Below are 20664 nucleotides of genomic sequence, written 5' to 3'. Positions count from 1 at the left end.
GTTGTTGTTGTTGTTGTTGTTATTATAAATATTCATAATGTATACTGCATAACGCATTCATAATGCATATCATCTAATTTAAGAAACTTTGGCCAAATACTTTAACTGAGACAAATGATGTCTTTCAAGGTGGTATACAAAGATTTGTGAAAATAATTAATTGAAAAGCAAACTGCTTAAAAAAAACCCTAGAAATTTGGAGTTAAATCTGCATTCAATCTCTCTGGATTGCTCTCTTGCAGATTTATAAATAAGCCTGCTGCTAAGTGGCTCTACGCTGGTTGACGCTCTTCTTCAGTCTGTGTCTCTGTGAAATTTGCTCTTTTCTACATGCATATAAACAAACAAACAGAACATCTCTGATCTCCTTACAATAACAGCTGTTTCCACAACTAAGTCTAACTGAAAATTATGGCTTAAAAGGTATTATTTTGATCTATATATAAGCATGCTTTATTTCCATAGGTCCTGAATATGCAACAGATGATAACAGAGAAATACAAATATGTCCATGAAGTGGATGACGTCGTCTCATTATACATCGGGGATATATGTTTTTATATAAAGCGATCAGGCATAAAATTATGGCCACTGACAGGTCAGGTGAAGTGAATAACACTGATTATCACTTCATCACAGCACCTGTTAGTGGGTGGGATTAGGCAGCAAGTGAACATTTTTTCTTCAAAGTTGATGTATTAGAAGCATGAGTCAAGGAAAAATGGGCAAGTGTAAGTATTTAAGCGAGTTTAACAAGGGCAAAATAAACGAATGAATATACAGTAATTGGGGCATGGAAGCCTTTAATATCACCACATATACATTACAGAAGAGTGGAATTCTTTTCTTTGCATATCCCAACTGAGGAGGTTGGGGTCAGTGCGCAGGGGCAGCTATAATACAGCTCCCCTGGAGCAGGGAGGGTTAAAGGCCATGCTTATGGGCACAACAGTGGCAGCTTGGCAGGGTTGGGGCTTGAACCACAATCCTTTAATCAGCAACCTAGAGCCTTAACCCCTTCAGCCACCGCCGCCCTGAAATTGTGCAAATTGTGATGGCTAGACAACTGGGATAGAGCATCTCCAAAACTGCAGCTCTTGTATGGTGTTCCCTGTATGCAGTGGCCAGCAGTGTTGTAATGTAACGATGTAAAAATACTTCGTTACCGTACTTGAGTAAAAATTTCACGTATCTGTACTTTACTTCGCTATTTAAATTTATGTCAACTTTCACTTTTACTCCACTACATTTCCTAGATAAAATGTGTACTTTTACTCCGTTATATTTCCAATAAGCATCTTCGTTACTCGTTACTACAAAATAAAATCATAAGAAATGTGTGCGACTGCAATAAGGGAGGTTTGGTGAATCACTGCTCCTAGATTGCATTACGCACGTCCGCACGAATCACTGCACGTCCGCACGCTCTATGGAGAAGCACAGACATGCGCAGCGTGCACGCGCAGTCAGAGCTGGAGGCATTTATCTATAACGCCGGCAACCAAAAGCAACCAAAAGCAGTGAAATGTCACTATTCTTATTACCAGAGTTGATAGCATAAACGAAATATTAATGCAATATCAATACTAAATAAAAATAACATTTATTGATTTGGTCTTTGTCTTGTGAATATCTGTTTATTAGTGACTGCATTCATTGGACACACTGTTTGTAGAGAATGCACACATACATGAACTGATCTGATTCAACACTGACATCATTACATCATGCATAAAATTTTGGTGTCCACTTTTGCCATTTAATAATACCATAACTTTTGGCTTACTATTTAGTCATATAATATATAATATAAAACTCTTCTTGTTTTAAATTCTCACTGATGGCTAAAACCCCTAAAGGTTGAAATCCTAGAACCGCCCCTGCTCTTATGCCTACCGAAAATCACTGAAATTGTACTTTTTACTTTTACTTCAAATACTTAAGTACATTAAATATCAGAAAATGACTTTTGATACTTAAGTACAGTATATATCAGATACTTTAAGACTTTTACTTGAGTAATATTCTAAAAGGTGACTTTCACTTCTACCAAAGTCTTTTTCTAGTACGATACTTGTACTTTTACTCAAGTATTGCTTTCTAGTACTTTATACAACACTGGTGGCCAGTATCTATAAAAAGTGGTTCAAGGAAGGAACAGTGGTGAACTGGTGACAGGGTCATGGGTGGAAAAAGGCTCATTGATGCATGTGGGGAGCGAAGGCTGGCTCGTGAGGTCCGGTCCAACAGATGAGTTACTGTAGCTCAGATTAGTGGAAATGTTAATGCTGGTTCTGATGAAAAGGTGTCAGAATACACAGTGCAATGCTGTTTGTTGTGTATGGGGCTGCATAACCACAGACCAGTCAGGGTGCCCATGCTGACCCCTGTTCACCACCAAAAGTGCCAACAACGGGCAAGGGAGCATCAGAACTGGACCACAGAGCAATGGAAGAAGGTGGCCTGGTTTGATGAACCATGTTTTCTTTTACATCACATGGATGGCCAGGTGCGTGTGCATCGCTGACCTGGGGAACACATGGCACCAGGATGTGGAAAAGGCAAGCCAGCGAAATCTTTGGGTAATGTTCTGCTGGGAAACTTTGGGTCCTGCCATCCAAGTGTTTGTTACTTTGACACATACCACCTTCTTAAGCATTGTTGCAGACCATGTTCCCCCTTTCATGAAAGTATTCCATGATAGCCGTGGCATCTTTTAGCAGGAAAATGCAAAAATTGTTCAAGAACGGTTTGAGGAGCACAACAAGCCCTGGCCTGTCAAGGCATGGGCTCCACTAGACCCTTGAAGGTATGCTGTTGTATCCGGCACCAAGATGTTAGCAGCAGATCCTTTAAGTTCTGTATGTTGTGATAGATAGATAGATAGATAGATAGATAGATAGATAGATAGATAGATAGATAGATAGATAGATAGATAGATAGATAGGATTATGATTTGATAAGACAAGTGTATATTGTCCATTTACGGTGATGACAAAAAGTATTGCAGATTTTGCAAATGAACTTATTTCCCAAGCAAACACAGATAAAAAGAGAAAAACAATTCCCCCTTTTTTAATTCTTCTACTTTTTGGTTAGTTTTCAAGATTTTTGTTTTTTGAATTGTGTTAGAAACCCTGGAGATAGACCCAGCATTAATGAAATAATTATGTTCCTGCACAGCAGATTAAAATTCTATACTTTAAATACCCAAGCTTATTAGCAAGTTCAGAACAGTTTTAGCCATGCTATGAGCAGAGAAGGTCAAGGCCTCTTCAGTTTCAGCTTGAACTCATGACCTTCTGTTCAGTCAGACAGAGTCAGAGTTACCATTGCCTCAAATCATAGTATTCAATATTTGTTAATGTGATAAGGCCAAAGGGCAGGGTTTTGTGGTTTATTATAGCTCATTTTTTTAAATTTTATTAATCCAATATTTTGTTTGAGATCGAGTCTGTTTGTCAAAAAAAACTTAAAAAATGCAAAAGTCACCTCTAAATCATGAATCTTCCATAACCTCCAGAACAAACCGTAAGTATTAAGCAATTTATTAACTTAGAAATGCACTGAGTATAGCTTGTTCTGGGCTGTGATTATCTCTAATAGTTGGACTTTTTCCTGTCTTTTGGCTAAATCTCATGCATTAAGATACTTACAGCAAGACGTGCCTTTTATAATGTGATTCCAGGCGAGTGTGCGATTTCTCATGGGTCCGTGATTACAGTCTTAACACAAATGTCAGTTAGTCCGTCGCTACCTGTATCATTTCTCCCAGGGTGACAACTATCTTCTAGCGGTTAGCACAGATTCCTGTTTCAGAAAATAGATTGTTTAATATGGTGTGTCACAGAGTCTAGTGCTGGTAAATCTCCAAGCTGCTTTGCTTCGATGACTCGCCTAAACATCCGGCTTGGATAGAAATCTGTAGTTTAAATAAGATTTGCCGGGAAACTGAAATGAAAAGCTGGACGAGTTTGTGGACAGCAGACCTGTAGCACAGACTAGTAACATGGTTACTGTGCATGCTGTAGTATTACAGTTTCTGTTTACTGGAACTAAGAGGTTTAACACTACAGTAGCACCCTAGTCCTTCTCGCCTAGTATCAGTGCCTGACCTTGTGGCTGAATAAGCAAATCCCAACAGACATGCTCCAACATCTAGAGAAAGGTCTTTTTAGAGAAGTGGATGTAACATCATTAAAGTATGGTGGCCGGGAAGTGCAAAACAAATTAACAAATCCGAAAACACATTAACAAATCCCAAAACAAATTAACAAAGCTGAAAACAAATTAACAAATCCCAAAAAACATTAACAAATCCCAAAACAAATTAACAAATCCCAAAACAAATTAACAAATCCCAAAACACATTAACAAATCCCAAAACACATTAAAAAATCCCAAAACAAATTAACAAATACGAAAACACATTAACAAATCCGAAAACACATTAAAAAATCCCAAAACACATTAAAAAATCCCAAAACAAATTAACAAATCCCAAAACACATTAACAAATCCCAAAACAAATTAACAAATCCCAAAACAAATTAACAAATCCCAAAACAAATTAACAAATCTCAAAACACATTAACAAGTCAGACAACCCGAAAGCGGTTGGTATAGTTTGTGAATGGAAACTTACCGATCATCGGACGAGACACCTTTCATTCACCTGTATATCTTTAATGACAGGTGTCTTGTCCAATGATCGGTTAGTATCCATTCACAAACTATACCTACCTCTTCCGGGTTGTCTGAATCAGTGCACGAAACACATTAACAAATCAGAAAACATATTAACAAATCAGAAAACACATTAACAAATCAGAAAACACAACGACATTTCAGACAACCCGGAAGCGATTGGTATAGTTTGTGATTGGACAAGACACCTGTCACTCAAGGTATACATGAAGTTCAACAGTCTGCCGCAGGGAAAAGTTGGAATGGATGAATGGAATGGATTACTGTGGATTAATTCTGTTATTTTCTTATATTTAAACGGAGAACTTTACACATTATACATAAGATTCCATACCTGTATATCTTGAGTGACAGATGTCTTGTCCAATGATCGGTAAGTTTCCATTCAAAAACGATATGTGTTTTCGGATTTGTTAATGTGTTTTTGGATTTGTTAATTTGTTTTCGGATTTTTAATTTGTTTTCGGATTTGTTAATGTGTTTTCGGATTTGTTAATTTGTTTTTGGATTTGTTAATGTGTTTTCGGATTTGTTAATTTGTTTTCGGATTTGTTAATTTGTTTTCGGATTTGTTAATGTGTTTTCAGATTTGTTAATTTGTTTTCGGATTTGTTAATTTGTTTTCGGATTTGTTAATGTGTTTTCGGATTTGTTAATTTGTTTTCGGATTTGTTAATGTGTTTTCGGATTTGTTAATTTGTTTTCGGATTTGTTAATTTGTTTTCGGATTTGTTAATTTGTTTTCGGATTTGTTAATTTGTTTTCGGATTTGTTAATGTGTTTTGCACTTGTCGGCCACCATATTAAAGAGACTAAATCTGCAACCACATTAACCAGATCTGTATTTGAACATGGTTCCCTCTCCAAAAACCTCTAATTTTATTTCATTTTATTCCTTTTGGTAATGGAAGTCCAGTGCATTCAGCAACAAGGGTATTGGAGCATTGGACAAGGAGCCTTTCCAATACAATACACAGCATCTGTCTGCAATATCAACCAAGGTGTCGAGCTGGATGGGACGGAAGAAACATTTTCAGATGGCCAGAAATCTGGTTTTGGGGGGAAGAAAAAAAACAGTAGGTAATTTGGTCTGTAATTTTCTCTGTGGTGCAGGGAGAAAAACACTGAAATGGGTGATATGGATGAAAATAAAATCACAGGGTAGCATGTGGAAATGATCACACTCCGGGTCTATGTATAAATTGAATCCTGTCCACAAAGGGTCTTAGTAAAAAATATTACACAGCATGCTTTTTGGTTGATGCTCCCACCATGTACCACATGGAGAGCTTGTCTGGAACGTACTCAGCAAACGCAGGCACGTCGTCACTACTATGGTACTCTTAAGTACAGTGTTAACATACAGTATACTGTATTGTGTAGATTTATTCATGCCATGCACGATAGCTTAGAATTTAAGTGGCCAGTATATTTTGTGGCTGTAAAAAGGTTGACTATTTACAACCTGTGGCATGATCGAAATCTTATAAATATGAAAATATTTACTAATTAAGTGATGTTCCACGATAGTTCATAGCCACTTTCTTTCCAAATCCATTTTCAGCCCTCTGGGGTCTGGCATATCTTTCTTTCCCGAAATGGTTGATAATGTAGTCCATTCTTAGGCCTGATTAGCTGTAGCTCGGACACTGATAACCGGTGGCCAACAGTGTGATTACTGGAGCTTTCAAGGTTACATCTCTCTAAGCATTAGCTGAACATTGGCAGGACACTGCAAGTGTGTGTGTGTGTGTGTGTGTGTGTGTGTGTGCTTGTGTGGCCCCAGGATCTTTCACCTCAGCTGAACACAGCTCACCAATTACTAACCTCCAGATGGGCACTTTCTCATTCTCTCCCTTTCTCTCTCATACTCCTGTCAGGTTGTTGCTTTTTTTTTTTTTTTTTTTTTTTTCTTTTCCTGGACAGTCCTCCCCATGAGGCCCTTTTCTAATTACATACTTTGGCAACAAAATGATGTTAACATTCTTTACTATTACTCTGCTAAAAGCTGTATATATTTCGTCCTTCCATTGGTGCTTTAATATATTTAATAATGAAACTTACTGTACACCAAAATCAGCTGTGACACTTGTTGGGTTCTAGATCAAAATTAAATAAATCATACGGCTACACATGAGGTTTTGTTGATTAGGGAATAAAACACGTCGTGCCGATATAGTACCACCTCTAAGTTAATTATTTTTCTGTAACAGCATGAAGTTCTTCTTAAAAGCATAGTAATTTGCCAGTAATCTTAAAATATCTTTAAACTTAAAATAGTCACCAGTTTTTCATGTTTTTTCTCTTTCTCTTGTAGTTGATAGTAAAAAAGCACAGCTTGTCATGCCACAGAGAAACCAGAAAGATCAAACTCCTCTGTCCTGAAGACTCCTGTCTGAAAACGTACTGTACATCAGATAAAGCTGACATGGAAGACACCTTAAATAAATATTAAAAGAAAATTATTTCCTCAAAATTCAATTCAATTTTATTTGTATGGTGCTTTAACTGAGGGGCACGGTGGCTTAGTGGTTAGCACGTTCGCCTCACACCTCCAGGGTCGGGGTTCGATTCCTGCCTCCGCCTTGTGTATGTGGAGTTTGCATGTTCTCCCCGTGCCTCGGGGGTTTCCTCTGGGTACTCCGGTTTCCTCCCCCGGTCCAAAGACATGCATGGTAGGTTGATTGGCATCTCTGGAAAATTTTCTGTAGTGTGTGATTGCGTGAGTGAATGAGAGTGTGTGTGTGTGCCCTGCGATGGGTTGGCACTCTGTCCAGGGTGTATCCTGCCTTGATGCCCGATGACGCCTGAGATAGGCACAGGCTCCCCATGACCCGAGGTAGTTTGGATAAGCGGTAGAAAATGATTGAGTGAGAGTGAATGAGTGGTGCTTTAACAATAAACAATGTCACAAATCAGCATTACATAACTATATTAATACCAGATTTCCATTTTGAATGTAGAAATTTTGTCCCTACTGAGCAAACCAGAGGTGAAGTGACAGTGGTGAGGAAAAGCTCCCAAAAGCTGAGTCACTGAGTGTCCTCAGAAGACAGGAGGAGACCTACCTCTTCATGAAACACTTAAACTAGCACTTCAATGTTTTTTATGTGTAGATTTTAAAAAAAAAAACTGTTAACAAAGTTTTAGGTTGAAAGTATCCTAAGTCTGTAACTTAGTGAACCAGTGTTAATGTATTCATCAATAGAGACTTAAAAAGCCCTTTTGTATGTCTCTCAGGATAAGGGCGTCTGCTAAATAGCGTTAATGTAAACTCAATTCTATACGTTTCTTTCATTTAGAGGGTAAATTCCTGGAAACTGAAATCTCAGCACTTTAAAAAGCATAAGCAGGATATAACCTGACTTCAAAAAGCACATGTGCACATGCAGACATTGATGTTCTGATGCTGCAATGTTAATGCTACATAAATTATTACCACAACCCTCATCAACAGCTTGTACTAGTTATTGCTACTCAGGTTTTCTTAGCATATTGCTATGATTGGCTATGGAGAACAAAATGGGAAAATTACGAACAAACAGTGCGTTTGAAGAAATTCCCCTGTAAGTCATAATTACGAAGTCAAGGTGTAAGTTTCTCTTAATTAACTACACAAAAAATACAGCAAGGTTTTTAAAGCCTGCTTCTAGAAAATGAAGAATTTCCATCAGGTACGTTTTGCTTTTTTGATGTTTTTATTCAGTTTATGATTCCAATGTGAACTTTAGCGTTACAGTACATATAGCATCGTAATTGTACAATGCTAGCATATTAAAAAATTTAACGCTGCTTGTATTTCAGTAACTTAATTGCCTCATAAGCATAACATAATAACTGAAATCCCACTGAGAGGTTTCCCACTCGTAATTACCATTTGTGGTGGGATTCGGTGTTCAAGTCGTGCATACGATAATTCTGATGCATCAAAAAAATGAGAAGCGTGACATAGCAAAGTAAATGTACTGTTACAGCAAGTAAATGATATATTATAAACTACTTAATAAAGCAATTCTTGAAAAAACATCTAGTCAGTGTTTTATATTTCTAAACGCTCGATGACGGCTCTTGCATAATAAGGAATTTATATTCTCATGGGATTTCGGAATTAATCTTGCCACACTTTGGGTTTTAGTTAACTTAATACGGAATACATTACACGTTGTTTTCTCCTATTAGGCATGTTCTTTTAAGGTTATTTCCCCCACAGAGCAGGAAAAATATAGCTCTATGTTTCACCTGCCTCTCTGCTTCCTATATTAAAGGTCAGAATTCCCCAGCTCAGCATAGTTTCTCATGACAGATGAAAAATTGCTCCCATGTCTCGCATGCTAATCATGGTGACAGCAATGCTAAGTGCAGCTAACATTTATCCACAAACAACTTTTTTGTTTGTATGGATGAAGTCCTTTTCCCAGCCAACATTTCAGTATTTATTTATGGGTGATGCATCGTCATGGATCGTGGTTGATTCCCTGTGGAATTTTGAATTTTGGTTTTTGAGTGATCGTCTATATTGCGACATTGTTTTAATGTCTTACATTTCAACATGATGTGAATTACTTTCACATAGTCTTCCATCCATGTTGAATTAACATTCAAATGGCTTTTGACTTTGCAAACCAATTTATTCTTTTTCCTTCCATATGTTAACCTGCTAACTTAATAAACTGCGCCGTTAACATTTCATTTACCAGGCATTAGCATCATGGGTTTTAGTTATATCACTTTACTATTCTTCTTATCTTTAAAAGTTACGGTCGTTGCATGATTTATGTTTATAAATCAGTCAAAACAACAACTAAAATATTTTAGCCCAGATAATTCTGCTAGCAAATTTACATATAAACAGAAATAAGAGAACACACATGCTACAGTAGCTAGCTATAGTGCACCTGTTGCATTTGATTAACTAATACTTACTAATAAGATTAAGTAAGCATTAGATGATCATTTTCTGATTCAGATTTACTGCTGTAGCCAAACACTAACTTAACTGGCAAGCTAAATGCTGATGTGAGTTTTTTTCCTACTATCATTTCACGGTTATGTGAGATATTCATGACATTTCTGTCAGAAACAGCTTCATCTCTGTAATGTAATAAAATGAAGGCTATGGGTACAGACCGTGTCTGAAAAGAAAAGAAATCGGAACAACATAAAACAAACAAGAACGTATTTGTATACAAGAGTCAATACAAGAGCGATTTCAGGTATGTACATTCTAACAAACCTCACCTACAGAGTAACTTCACACAAATCTGTCGGCTCAACACCGCTGTTCAACCTGGAGTACTAACTGAGGTGTGAATCTGTCCCTGGCTGATTTGCATTGCCTCAAACACGTCTGTGCCAGGAGCCCAAATTAAGGTAATTAAACACAGCCATCTCATCAATCTTATGAGCAGGACCCCCTGCCAAGAAGCACTGTGTGTTGAATTAACTAAGCTGAAGTGTCTTTGATGATCTGGCTGTGTGCCTGCACAAAGTGCGTTAGATATGACATAAAAGATACAAAAGCTTTCACGGTTATTGGAGGCAAAAGTGCGTGGTTATGCGGTTCGGATGCCAGGGTGAGTTACTTACTTAGCTTCACCCGCTGGTAATGCCATATTCAGAGATGAGTTAAGTGCACATAGTGAAGATTTAATACTGGAATTGCACACATCGATATTCAAACCTCAGACATAGTTACAGACTTAAGTGCCAGAGAGTTGCATAAGGATTGCATGCTCGGGGCACAGTTTGCCGAAAACATAGATGTGTCTGAGTTTGAGTTTGACACCTTTTTTTTCTTCTTGGGTGATATCAGCTGAAATAAGAAGCACTATTAAGTCTAGTGCCTGTGTTTAACAATTTGATGTAACCCCAACATGTTAGACAGTAATTGATATTTTTGGCAGTAAATATACACTCCAAAAAAAAATACTGAATGCCATTTGAGGCCGATATTAAATGAATCATTATTGAATTATTCATTTATTAATAGTAATATTAATCCTGTAAATTATAAGAAAAGTAGTTTTCTCCATTGCTGTTGGAGAAGACAGCATGTTAATCAAAGACATTTTAAAGTTTTAAAGATGAAATTATGAATTAAATGCTTAATACAGCAATAGTCACTGCTATGAATTTAACAAGAGAATATGTCTGTATGTTGCCTCCAGGGTCGGGGTTCGATTCCCACCTCCACCTTGTGTGTGTGGAGTTTGCATGTTCTCCCCGTGCCTCGGGGGTTTCCTCCGGGTACTCCGGTTTCCTCCCCTGGTCCAAAGACATGCATGGTAGGTTGATTGGCATCTCTGGAAAATTGTCCGTAGTGTGTGATTGCGTGAGTGAATGAGAGTGTGTGTGTGTGCCCTGTGATGGGTTGGCACTCCGTCCAGGGTGTATCCTGCCTTGATGCCCGATGATGCCTGAGATAGGCACAGGCTCCCCGTGACCCGAGGTAGTTCGGATAAGCGGTAGAAAATGAATGAATGAATAAATGAATGAATGAATATGTCTGTATGTTGATTGCTGTGTATACATAAAATACATCATGATGTCACACACAGCTGTGTTCTTTTGATGTCACTTCCTGAATTCAAAGAAACTGGTTCACAAGCTGAAATGTGAGGGTTTTTTGACTTTTTAGGAATTACAAGTTAGCTCTTCCTTCTTTCCAAATGCAGTAATAGCGTCAATTATCCTTCAATCCATCAGCACGCTGTACTGTACTTTACATGAGCGCACACTGGCAACAATTAACACTGGCCAATTAATTTGATTTAATTGATTTAATATATCATGGCTTCATTTCTCTGAATTAACTTTATTCATATCTTTATTAGGCAGAACTGTAAAATCAAGTACAATGGAATATAATAGGATGCCATGTTGTTGATTACTGTGATAATTACAATTCATGCAGCAGTATATCTGAATTTCAAATCTTGCCATGTTTTCTCATATCATATGCATTTATCATGCTATTTCTTTTGATAATGGTCACACAAAAAGGCTGAACAGATTTAAATGCGGTTTGAACATTGTATTAATCCTAACTGGTCCAAAATCCTGCGATCAAATCAGGATAAAAAACAGGCAACAGATCAGGTGATCGGAAAAAAAGTGCAAAGGAGTAGAGACGGGAACGCAAAAATAAGGAAGTAGAACAATGTCAAAACAACAGGAGAGCAAGACCAGAACCACAGACAAAAGACTTGGTAAGTTCAGGTAAGACATGCTGAGCTTTACTTTGTGTAAAACAATGTGTTAATTTAAACTGTGTGTGTGTGTGTGTACTGTAGGTGTGTGTGTGTGTGTGTGATGAGAACAGAGACTGTGAACCTACAGATGGTGTGTGAAGCTGGGGGCCATGTCTGTAGGCCGTTGTCTGTTCTGGGAGTTGGAGTTTGAGTTCGATTTGACGTGACAGAAAGATAAAAATGCTGTTTTGATTTTCAGGTTTAAAAGCAAAAACTTGTATAATGGTCGTCTGAATGCTACGAAGAAACACCGTCTCGGAAGCTTGTAGTAAAGGAAAACCACAACAACAATAAAGGCTTTGTGCTCCTGACTCTGACACATCTGAATATGTGTAACTTATAAGTTAGAGATAACCTGCGGTGTTAACTCACGGCTGTCAATTTCTGTTGTAAATAAAGTACGCTTTTGGGAACTTAGTGACCTAGAAAGCATCATAACATTAGCATAATATTAATATAATTAATGTTATTAACGAATGGTAATTGTCTTGTCTTGTCTTATTGTGGAATCATCAAATGCAATTAAAGGTCCATTTTCCCAGCATGTTGAATCAGGATCTGACAGTGTGATGATCATTATAATCTGCACTCACCCAGATCACCAACCCGTCATCCAGTACAGACCTCAGAACAACACATATATGATCATAATCATTGTTTTTGCTTTGTTTCAACAAAACACTCTCTCGGGACTGTAAAGGTGGAATAATGAATATAGATGAGCATGTCATCTTAGGTTAATTAAATCTCGATCCTGCCAGAAAGATGATGAATCTCGAGTGTTAAAATACACTCGAATCACCTGAGTCTTCCCTTTAGTTATTGAAAGCGAGCAGGTCACATGCGTGCCTGTTCTCATCCTGAAGGAAAATTGATTTCTCTGCTCTTTGACAAGAGGTCAGAGCAATCACGTGTTGCTAAGCACAAAAGCCAGATGCTTAAATGAAGTCAATTAAACCTTCCATGGATTTAATAAATACTAAGACCTAATTTATGTCTTCTGTCATATGAGTCAATAAGCTTGAATGGATTCACTGACCTGTAAAGAATATACGATTAGAGTGAAGAGAGAAAAAAAGGTTGAAAGAGAAAGACAGAAAGGCTTTAGGTTCATTTATTATTAAAGGATATAAAACAATGCCTGGGAATTATGCTCAAAAACAATCCTTCACCAAGCCTGCTTCACTTTTTTTAGGAGCCTCCTCTAATGTTAGCAGTGATAATAATTGGACTGTCAAATAATAAATAATGGTAGTCTTGCTTGCAACGGTTCAAGATGTTCTGCTTGCATGTTGAACGCGGGAACAAAAATTACAGGCTGGAAACGAAAGCATCGTTGTTTTCTCCCCTCCGCCATCACTCTTTATGCATCACTGCCAAAGTTGTTTATTCTCTCTCCTGCGAACCAAGAGCTGATTATTTCACCACACACCTTCGCCCCATAACTTTAATAACATCTCTCTTAGTGCTGCTAGTTGTTGCTATGGCAGCAATAAAGTGAGAAGATTTAAAGGGAAAAAAAGAAAAACTCGTACACTCTCAGAATTTTAGAAGCCCATGAAATGAATATCAACTGGTTTTGCGTCCTACAGCTCCGTGCATGGGTGATGAAGGACAACAGAATGAGTGCCTGAGGCAGACCAGGGCTCAAACATCTGTGGCAAAATCTCTCTCTCTCTCTCTCTCTCTCTCTCACACACACACACACAAAATCTCTCTGTCCCCCAAATCACACCCTCCCACTGTAGACTCCCTCTGAACCATGCCAACAACTGTGACCTATCACTACAATGCTGTCTCTGCACTGTGTGTGTGTGTGTGTGTGTGTGTGTGTGTGTGTGTGTGTCAGATTGTGGCCTGCGTTGGATTGCTCCGCTGTCCAAGGTGTTTTCCCCGGTTTGTGCCCAGAATCCCCTGGGATAGTGTGATAGACTCCAGGCTCCCTGTGATGGAAAATGGATGGATGGATGGATGGATGGATGGATGGATGGATGGAAACTGAAGCTTTCACAATTAAAGAATTAAATAAATTTTGTATCACAGAGCTTTGGATCTGACGGTACATGGAATACTGTACACACACACAGAGAGAGAGACGATTATTAACTAAATAAACCAGATAAAGATTTACATGAATAAATACAATTTTATTAGCTCCTAAGTAAAAAATAAATTTATTAAATAATAAAAAAAGGTTCTTATTAGAAATCACTAGCGGTTTATAACCAGTAGGGTGCAAGATTGAAAAAGTTGATATTAACCATTAATATTGCAGGACATAACTAATAAACCTCCACCAAACTGATTCATACGATTCATAATAAAGATTCATAAGGCTCGGCTCAAGGTCAATAAAATAATGGATTATAGGGCAACAAGCATGCGTTTTAAAACCAAAACAGGACTGAAAATAAGAGCAGTGCTAGATTCTAAATGTCACACTGCTGTTGTGCTGCTCCACCTGTGCAGAGCTTTATTACATGAGCATAAATAGCAAGAGAGCATGAACAGAAAGAAACAGCAGCTTGTGCTCAACAAAAACCCTGGTTCTTAAGCATTATACAGGAACTTTCAGCACAACAATAGTGCCACAAGATTGTATAACATTGTACTATGTTCATCACTGGTTTTAAAAAATATATATTTTATAATAAATGTGACAAAAATGTGTATCTTCATGTGTATGTTTGTGTAGGTTTGTGTACTAGAAACTAAAATATCACCTATATTTTTTTTTACTATTTCTAAATGTCTTCATATCTATTTTCTTTCTTGTACAGCTAAATCTTGTTTTTATTTTGATTGTAATTCTATTCTTAGTCTATTTAGTCTTATTCTAGTTGATTGTACTTTTATTACAAAGAGAGTCAAAAAGTTTTTCACTGCATGATGTGTACTGTGTATGATTGTGTATGTGAGCAGCAAAATGTGACCTTTGTGATGTTCTTGCTTTATTTTTGGGTTTCTAACACACCAGCACTACAGTACTAACAACTAAGCACTATTCAGGTTACCTTTTCCCTGCTGACGCACAACCTGAGTGAAATGATGAGTGAACTATCAAAGCCTTTGTGAATATTAAATGAGGTGCAGTCCAAGTTGTGATGTAAGATAAAACTCCCAGCACGGAGCACGATGCCTAATCGCGTCTGCTTCTTTGTCTGAGAGTGTAAAAGTACCATTCATCAGAAGTGTTTTGTCATGTTGTGTTACTGTGCTTGGTTTGCAATTCGACTGAGAAGCTTTTAAGTATATTCATCAAAAGAGAAAAAAAAAAGGAAACAAAAATAATTAAACAAGTTCAAGACAAGATTTTTTTACATTTAAAAAGTGCCAAAAACTACAAAATATAAAAAAAAGTAATTATTTAATTTAGAAATAATAATAAAATAATAATAATAATAAATAAATAATAACAACAACAACAAGAACAACAATAATAATATTAATAATAATAATATTTTTCTGACAATGGATTAATGATTTCAATTTAATTTTCTCTTTTCTCTTAGTGATATTAAAAGCAATGCATCCGGGATATTTTTTTTCTTTTCTATCTTTCTTTTTTATATTTTTATATATATATATTTTTTTTGCAAGTCCTTTTAAACTCCTACCAGTAAAGACACATGCGTAATTACTTTCTATTATATCTGTACCCATGTTCATGCACATGATTTGAAGTCTGAATGAATTGCCAGTTGTTATGATGACACATGATATGTCTTGGCCCAAATCTAAGTTTTTTAAGATTTCTTTTAAATCTTTAAGCTCCTCTGAATATCTTGGCGCTGGCTTGATTTTTGCATTAAGTCCTGCATTAAAAGCTCATTAATCGTGGAGGAACTGATCACTGCAGTTGTAATGATGATGTTGGTGTTTTGATGATGTAAAGCCTGTGACTCATAGCGTATTATAGTCACTTCCACCCTTCTGCTCTTTCACCTTAACCCATCTTTGGCAGCTCGAGTATAGAATCTAAATCCCCAAGTCAGCAGGCGTAATGTCTTTTAGGATTAGCTAGAGGAGAGCAATTGACCTATTGTTGTGTTTCTTTCACTGGAAAAACAGCACCAATCCTTTGACTTTGACTTCTACATGACCTTCAGATTGCACTCCTGCTGCTCGCTGCTGTATCTCCAGCAGTGAGGATCAGTGAGGATCAGGTAATTGCGGGCACGAGAATCAAGTCTAGGGCTCTCAGCTGAGATTGCAGGCCTGAAGAACTGGACACGAGTGAATACTTACGCCTGCACTTACTAATTGAGCTTAACATTATTACTGAGACAGATGCACCTACTGAGATCTCTTTTTAAAGATAATTAATCCATAATTCTTAAATCTTGATGGAAATCGCTTCACTCCGCTGGTTGGAGCGCTGATATTTTGGTATTTTGGTATTTTTAGCCCATCTGCAGTGGATTCAGACAATCTCTGAACTCATGTGTTTCAGCAGAAACGTGGAGTATGAGGGGAAGAGGGGTGGTGCAATTACCTCACACTCTGTAGAGAGCTGTCTGGCAGGGAAGCAGCACAGGGAATGTTTTCTCTAAGCAAAGCTCATCCCTGCCCAGTCCTCCACTTCTCTCCAGGACTCGCCTGGAAGCCGAGGGAAATCATGACTTGTTATGAAAAAAAAAACATAAAAAAAATAAGCTAGAGTGAAAATGTAAATTAGGAGAGCGGTGATTGTTATCCTAGCCGAAAAAAATGCATTAATGGTTCGAGCCAGAACATAAACAATGAATTCATCAAGGAATGAAGATCCCCAGTCCCACCACTATAATGAGTGTATTAGGATGTACTTTGTGCTGTAAAGGTGCAATAGTCAGGGTTTTTTTTATATTATTTCTTTCTTGGAACTATAACCGCTTTTTCTTTTAGAAAATTGTGTTACTGCCCATAGTGCTTGTTTGCGATTACATAAAAAAAAAACCATGTCTAAAGCTGGTACAGCCCAGCCGGGTAATTCTCCTGAGAGCTAAAATACAGGCCGTGCTTTGAAAAAGAAAAAAAAAAACATAACAAGAAATACAGTAAAAACCAGAATCACTTGAACTGCCTTTCTGTGCTGGAGTAATTTACTGTATGTATGTAAACACAATCTGTATCAAGTGTTTAGTTTTAATTGTTTGAATGGCCTGCCTTACATAAGAAATGAAGTAGAAATGATTTCATCACTTAAAGAGTACGGTAAGGCAAAAAAACCCTTTCCCAGAAAATATGTGCACTGCTAGTTCGTTCCTGTGTGGTTAGCAACACTATTGTCGCTAAGGCCGGAGCTTGAAAGTTTATGAGTGCTCATTACATAAAAAAACAGCCACTCTTGACTATTCTCATAAATATATGAGCCAGATTTCATGATTATAGTGTTATAACGTGGGTTTCGAGCAGCTGAACAGCCGAGTGCACTTGAAAGTGAAGTCCTGACAGTCAGTGCTGATGCGAAGTTAAGTTGAACTCGAGGTCCTGTGAGTAGAGTCCCATTTATTTAACTGTCAAAGACCTAATCTTGAGTCATTTGAGGGGATGTGGTAGCCTAGCAGTTAAGACGCAGGACTACTGATTGGAAGGTTCGTAAGTTCAAAACCCAGGTTCACCAATGCTAGGCCTTTAAACCCTTAAAATGAGATTAAATTTGTAAGTCAACTCTTCCAAATTCTGCCTCTGCTGTAAACTTAATCTTGCCTAATTCACCTTTAAATTTGTATGATCAATCTGGCTGGAATGACTGCAGTGTAAAGACATGCAAATACACAGCCATGAAATAGTGTAAAGGGGCACGGTGGCTTAGTGGTTAGCATGTTCGCCTCACACCTCCAGGGTCGGGGTTCGATTCCCGCCTCCACCTTGTGTGTGTGGAGTTTGCATGTTCTCCCCGTGCCTCGGGGGTTTCCTCCGGGTACTCCGGTTTCCTCCCCCGGTCCAAAGACATGCATGGTAGGTTGATTGGCATCTCTGGAAAATTGTCTGTAGTGTGTGAATGCATGAGTGAATGAGAGTGTGTGTGTGCCCTGTGATGGGTTGGCACTCCGTCCAGGGTGTATCCTGCCTTGATGCCCGATGACGCCTGAGATAGGCACAGGCTCCCCGTGACCCGAGGTAGTTCGGATAAGCGGTAGAAGATGAATGAATGAAATCAAAATCATTAGAAGACATATTAGCATTAGCATTACCTAACATTAGCATTAACCAGTGTTGTGCTAGTTACTAAGAAATAGTAACTAGCTACAGTTACTAGTTACTTCATTCAAAAAGTAACTCAATTACTTACACCAAAAAGTAACGTGTTACTGTTAAAAGTAAATTTTTAGTTACTCTTTTTAAAGAAATGAGCATATTTCCACTTTGAGAAACTCGTCTTGCTCTCGCTTTGACTCGCCGTTACAACCGCACATACTTGAATAAACAGAAACACGCCCACAGTGCGGCGTCTTCGTGTTTACAGGTTGGCATCCACCAATCCTACAATGCGTCGCTGCTGTAAACAGGTTAGTCTGTAGGCTACACTTCAGTTAATATGAATTCATTTAAAAAAGTAACAAACGCACCATATGGTAACGTTAACGGAGTTACTTTATTTAAAAAGTAATGCCTTAGAGTATTAGTTACTGTCAATTTAGTTACAGTAACGCGTTACTGCCCAACACTGGCGTTAAGTGACATATTGATATTAAAATGTGAATATGAAATATAAAAAAACAACATAATTTTTCCTTATTTGCAAGCAAACGGCAAGTTAAAAAATAATTTATTAATATAGATTGGCTGCAAAATGAACTAAAATCTTTACAAAAAAATTCTTTGTTTTAGTAGGTGCCTCAGACTTTCAGTAGGATTCTTCAAAACAGTTTCTGAATAAATTATCTCTCAATCTTTCGCAGCTACTCGATTAACATTCCGAGGGCGACTTGCTGATGGCGCTAGAGTGGAATGAATACAGACAAACAGTTTAAGACTACTCACCTCTTTGAAAAAAAAAAAAGCTCTGTGAATAAGCAGAGATTAAATTAAATCAAATTACAGCACTCTGAACTTTCTCTCCTCTTTTTCCAGACATTTCTTTTAAATTAAGTTTGTTTCTTGAATTGATGTATGTCTGTAAAGCTGCTTTGTGTCACTTTCCATTGTTATACGTTTGCTTTAAATGATTGAACTAAATATATTGGAAGGAGTCAATGAAAGGAGGGAGAAATGACATTACCACAAAACCTGTTTCATCGATGTTCCCCAACGTTAAATATAAGAGTAACAGATTCAGAAGCACAACATCTTGCTCATTAAAAAATGACAAAATGATTCCCTCACCAGCTTGCCATGAAACTGAGAAACTGTTAAACTGCCGTACAGTTTAACCAAAGTTTAATACTTATAGCACTTGCACTGGTATGTTGACTTACAGTATTTGTGATTCTTCTGTGCTGGTCTTATTGCCTTATGGGACAGCGGATTGTCTGTTGGTTCCACTGCAGAATCTGTGTTTAAGCTGTAGATCATCTGGTTATGTTTCACATACTGTTTGAGAAATACTCTGAATTCAGACATACTTCTAGGGATATATGTATTAAATGTACTAGGGATATTCGGATGCGGCTCCAAACTCTCTCTCTCACGTTCACACTCGACAGATTACTGATTACACTCACATGGACTTAATTCCCTTCACAGTACACTCTCACAAACTCTTAAATCCCTGAGTATCTACTTTCATATGAGCCATTAACCACCACTATAGAGTGTGGTATTGCTTTGCTTTCCTTTTTTAATTAAATTTTTTTTTTATTTATTTATCGTTAGACGTCTTACTAAAGTTTACCTTAACGATGTACTGAGGATCTCTTCATGGGCTTTAATTAGATCGGATAAGTTGCAGAGAAAAACATGAACTGTACTAATAAATTAGCAAAGATCTTACATATGATCATTTACCTACATATTCTTTGCTTTTAAAATCGTTTAAAACGGTCAAACCAAACTTTAGATTAAATTCCTACTATCGTAATGAGCTCTTGCAGTACTTAAGCCACGTTCACACTGCAAGTCTTAATGCTCAATTCGGATATTTTGCTCAGATCTGATTTTTTTGTTTGGCTGTTCACATTACCTTTTAAAATGTGGCCTATATCAGATACCAGTGTGAACTGTTTGCCGATTCGAACTGACCCGCATGCGCAAACGAACAATAACAATGACGTCACACGCAGCACGCCGTTGCGCTAAAGTTGACGAGGTTATGGAGGAAGTAAGCATTTTCTCTTTTCTTTTCTAAATTTTTGTGTAATGGCAGCACAGAGACGCAGTGTTTTGAAAATTTTCGGATGTCGTGGGCAACATTTGATTATTTGATCCTTCTGTAGGCGTAGTCACGTTTGTGTGCGTACTCGCCGGCACATAATTGTGACGAATGTCGATGTAGATTGACGTAAAAGTCGCATCAAATCCGCCTTGGTTGTTCACACTGCGGCCGCATTGGAAAAAATCTGATTTGGGTCTGATTCAGGACCACATATGGAAGTGGTCTAAATCTGATTTAAAAAAATCAGATCTGATCTAGATTTGAGTGTTCACACTACTCCTGAAGAAGTCTGACCTGGTCACTTGACCCCAAAAAAATCAGATTTGGGCCACTTTGGCCGCGTTCACACTGCAAGTCTTAATGCTCAATTCGGATATTTTGCTCAGATCTGATTTTTTTGTCTGGCTGTTC

This window comes from Tachysurus vachellii, chromosome 24 (genome assembly GCF_030014155.1).
Source record: "Tachysurus vachellii isolate PV-2020 chromosome 24, HZAU_Pvac_v1, whole genome shotgun sequence".
Classification (NCBI taxonomy): domain Eukaryota; kingdom Metazoa; phylum Chordata; class Actinopteri; order Siluriformes; family Bagridae; genus Tachysurus; species Tachysurus vachellii.
Note: the sequence above shows the minus strand (reverse complement) of the source record.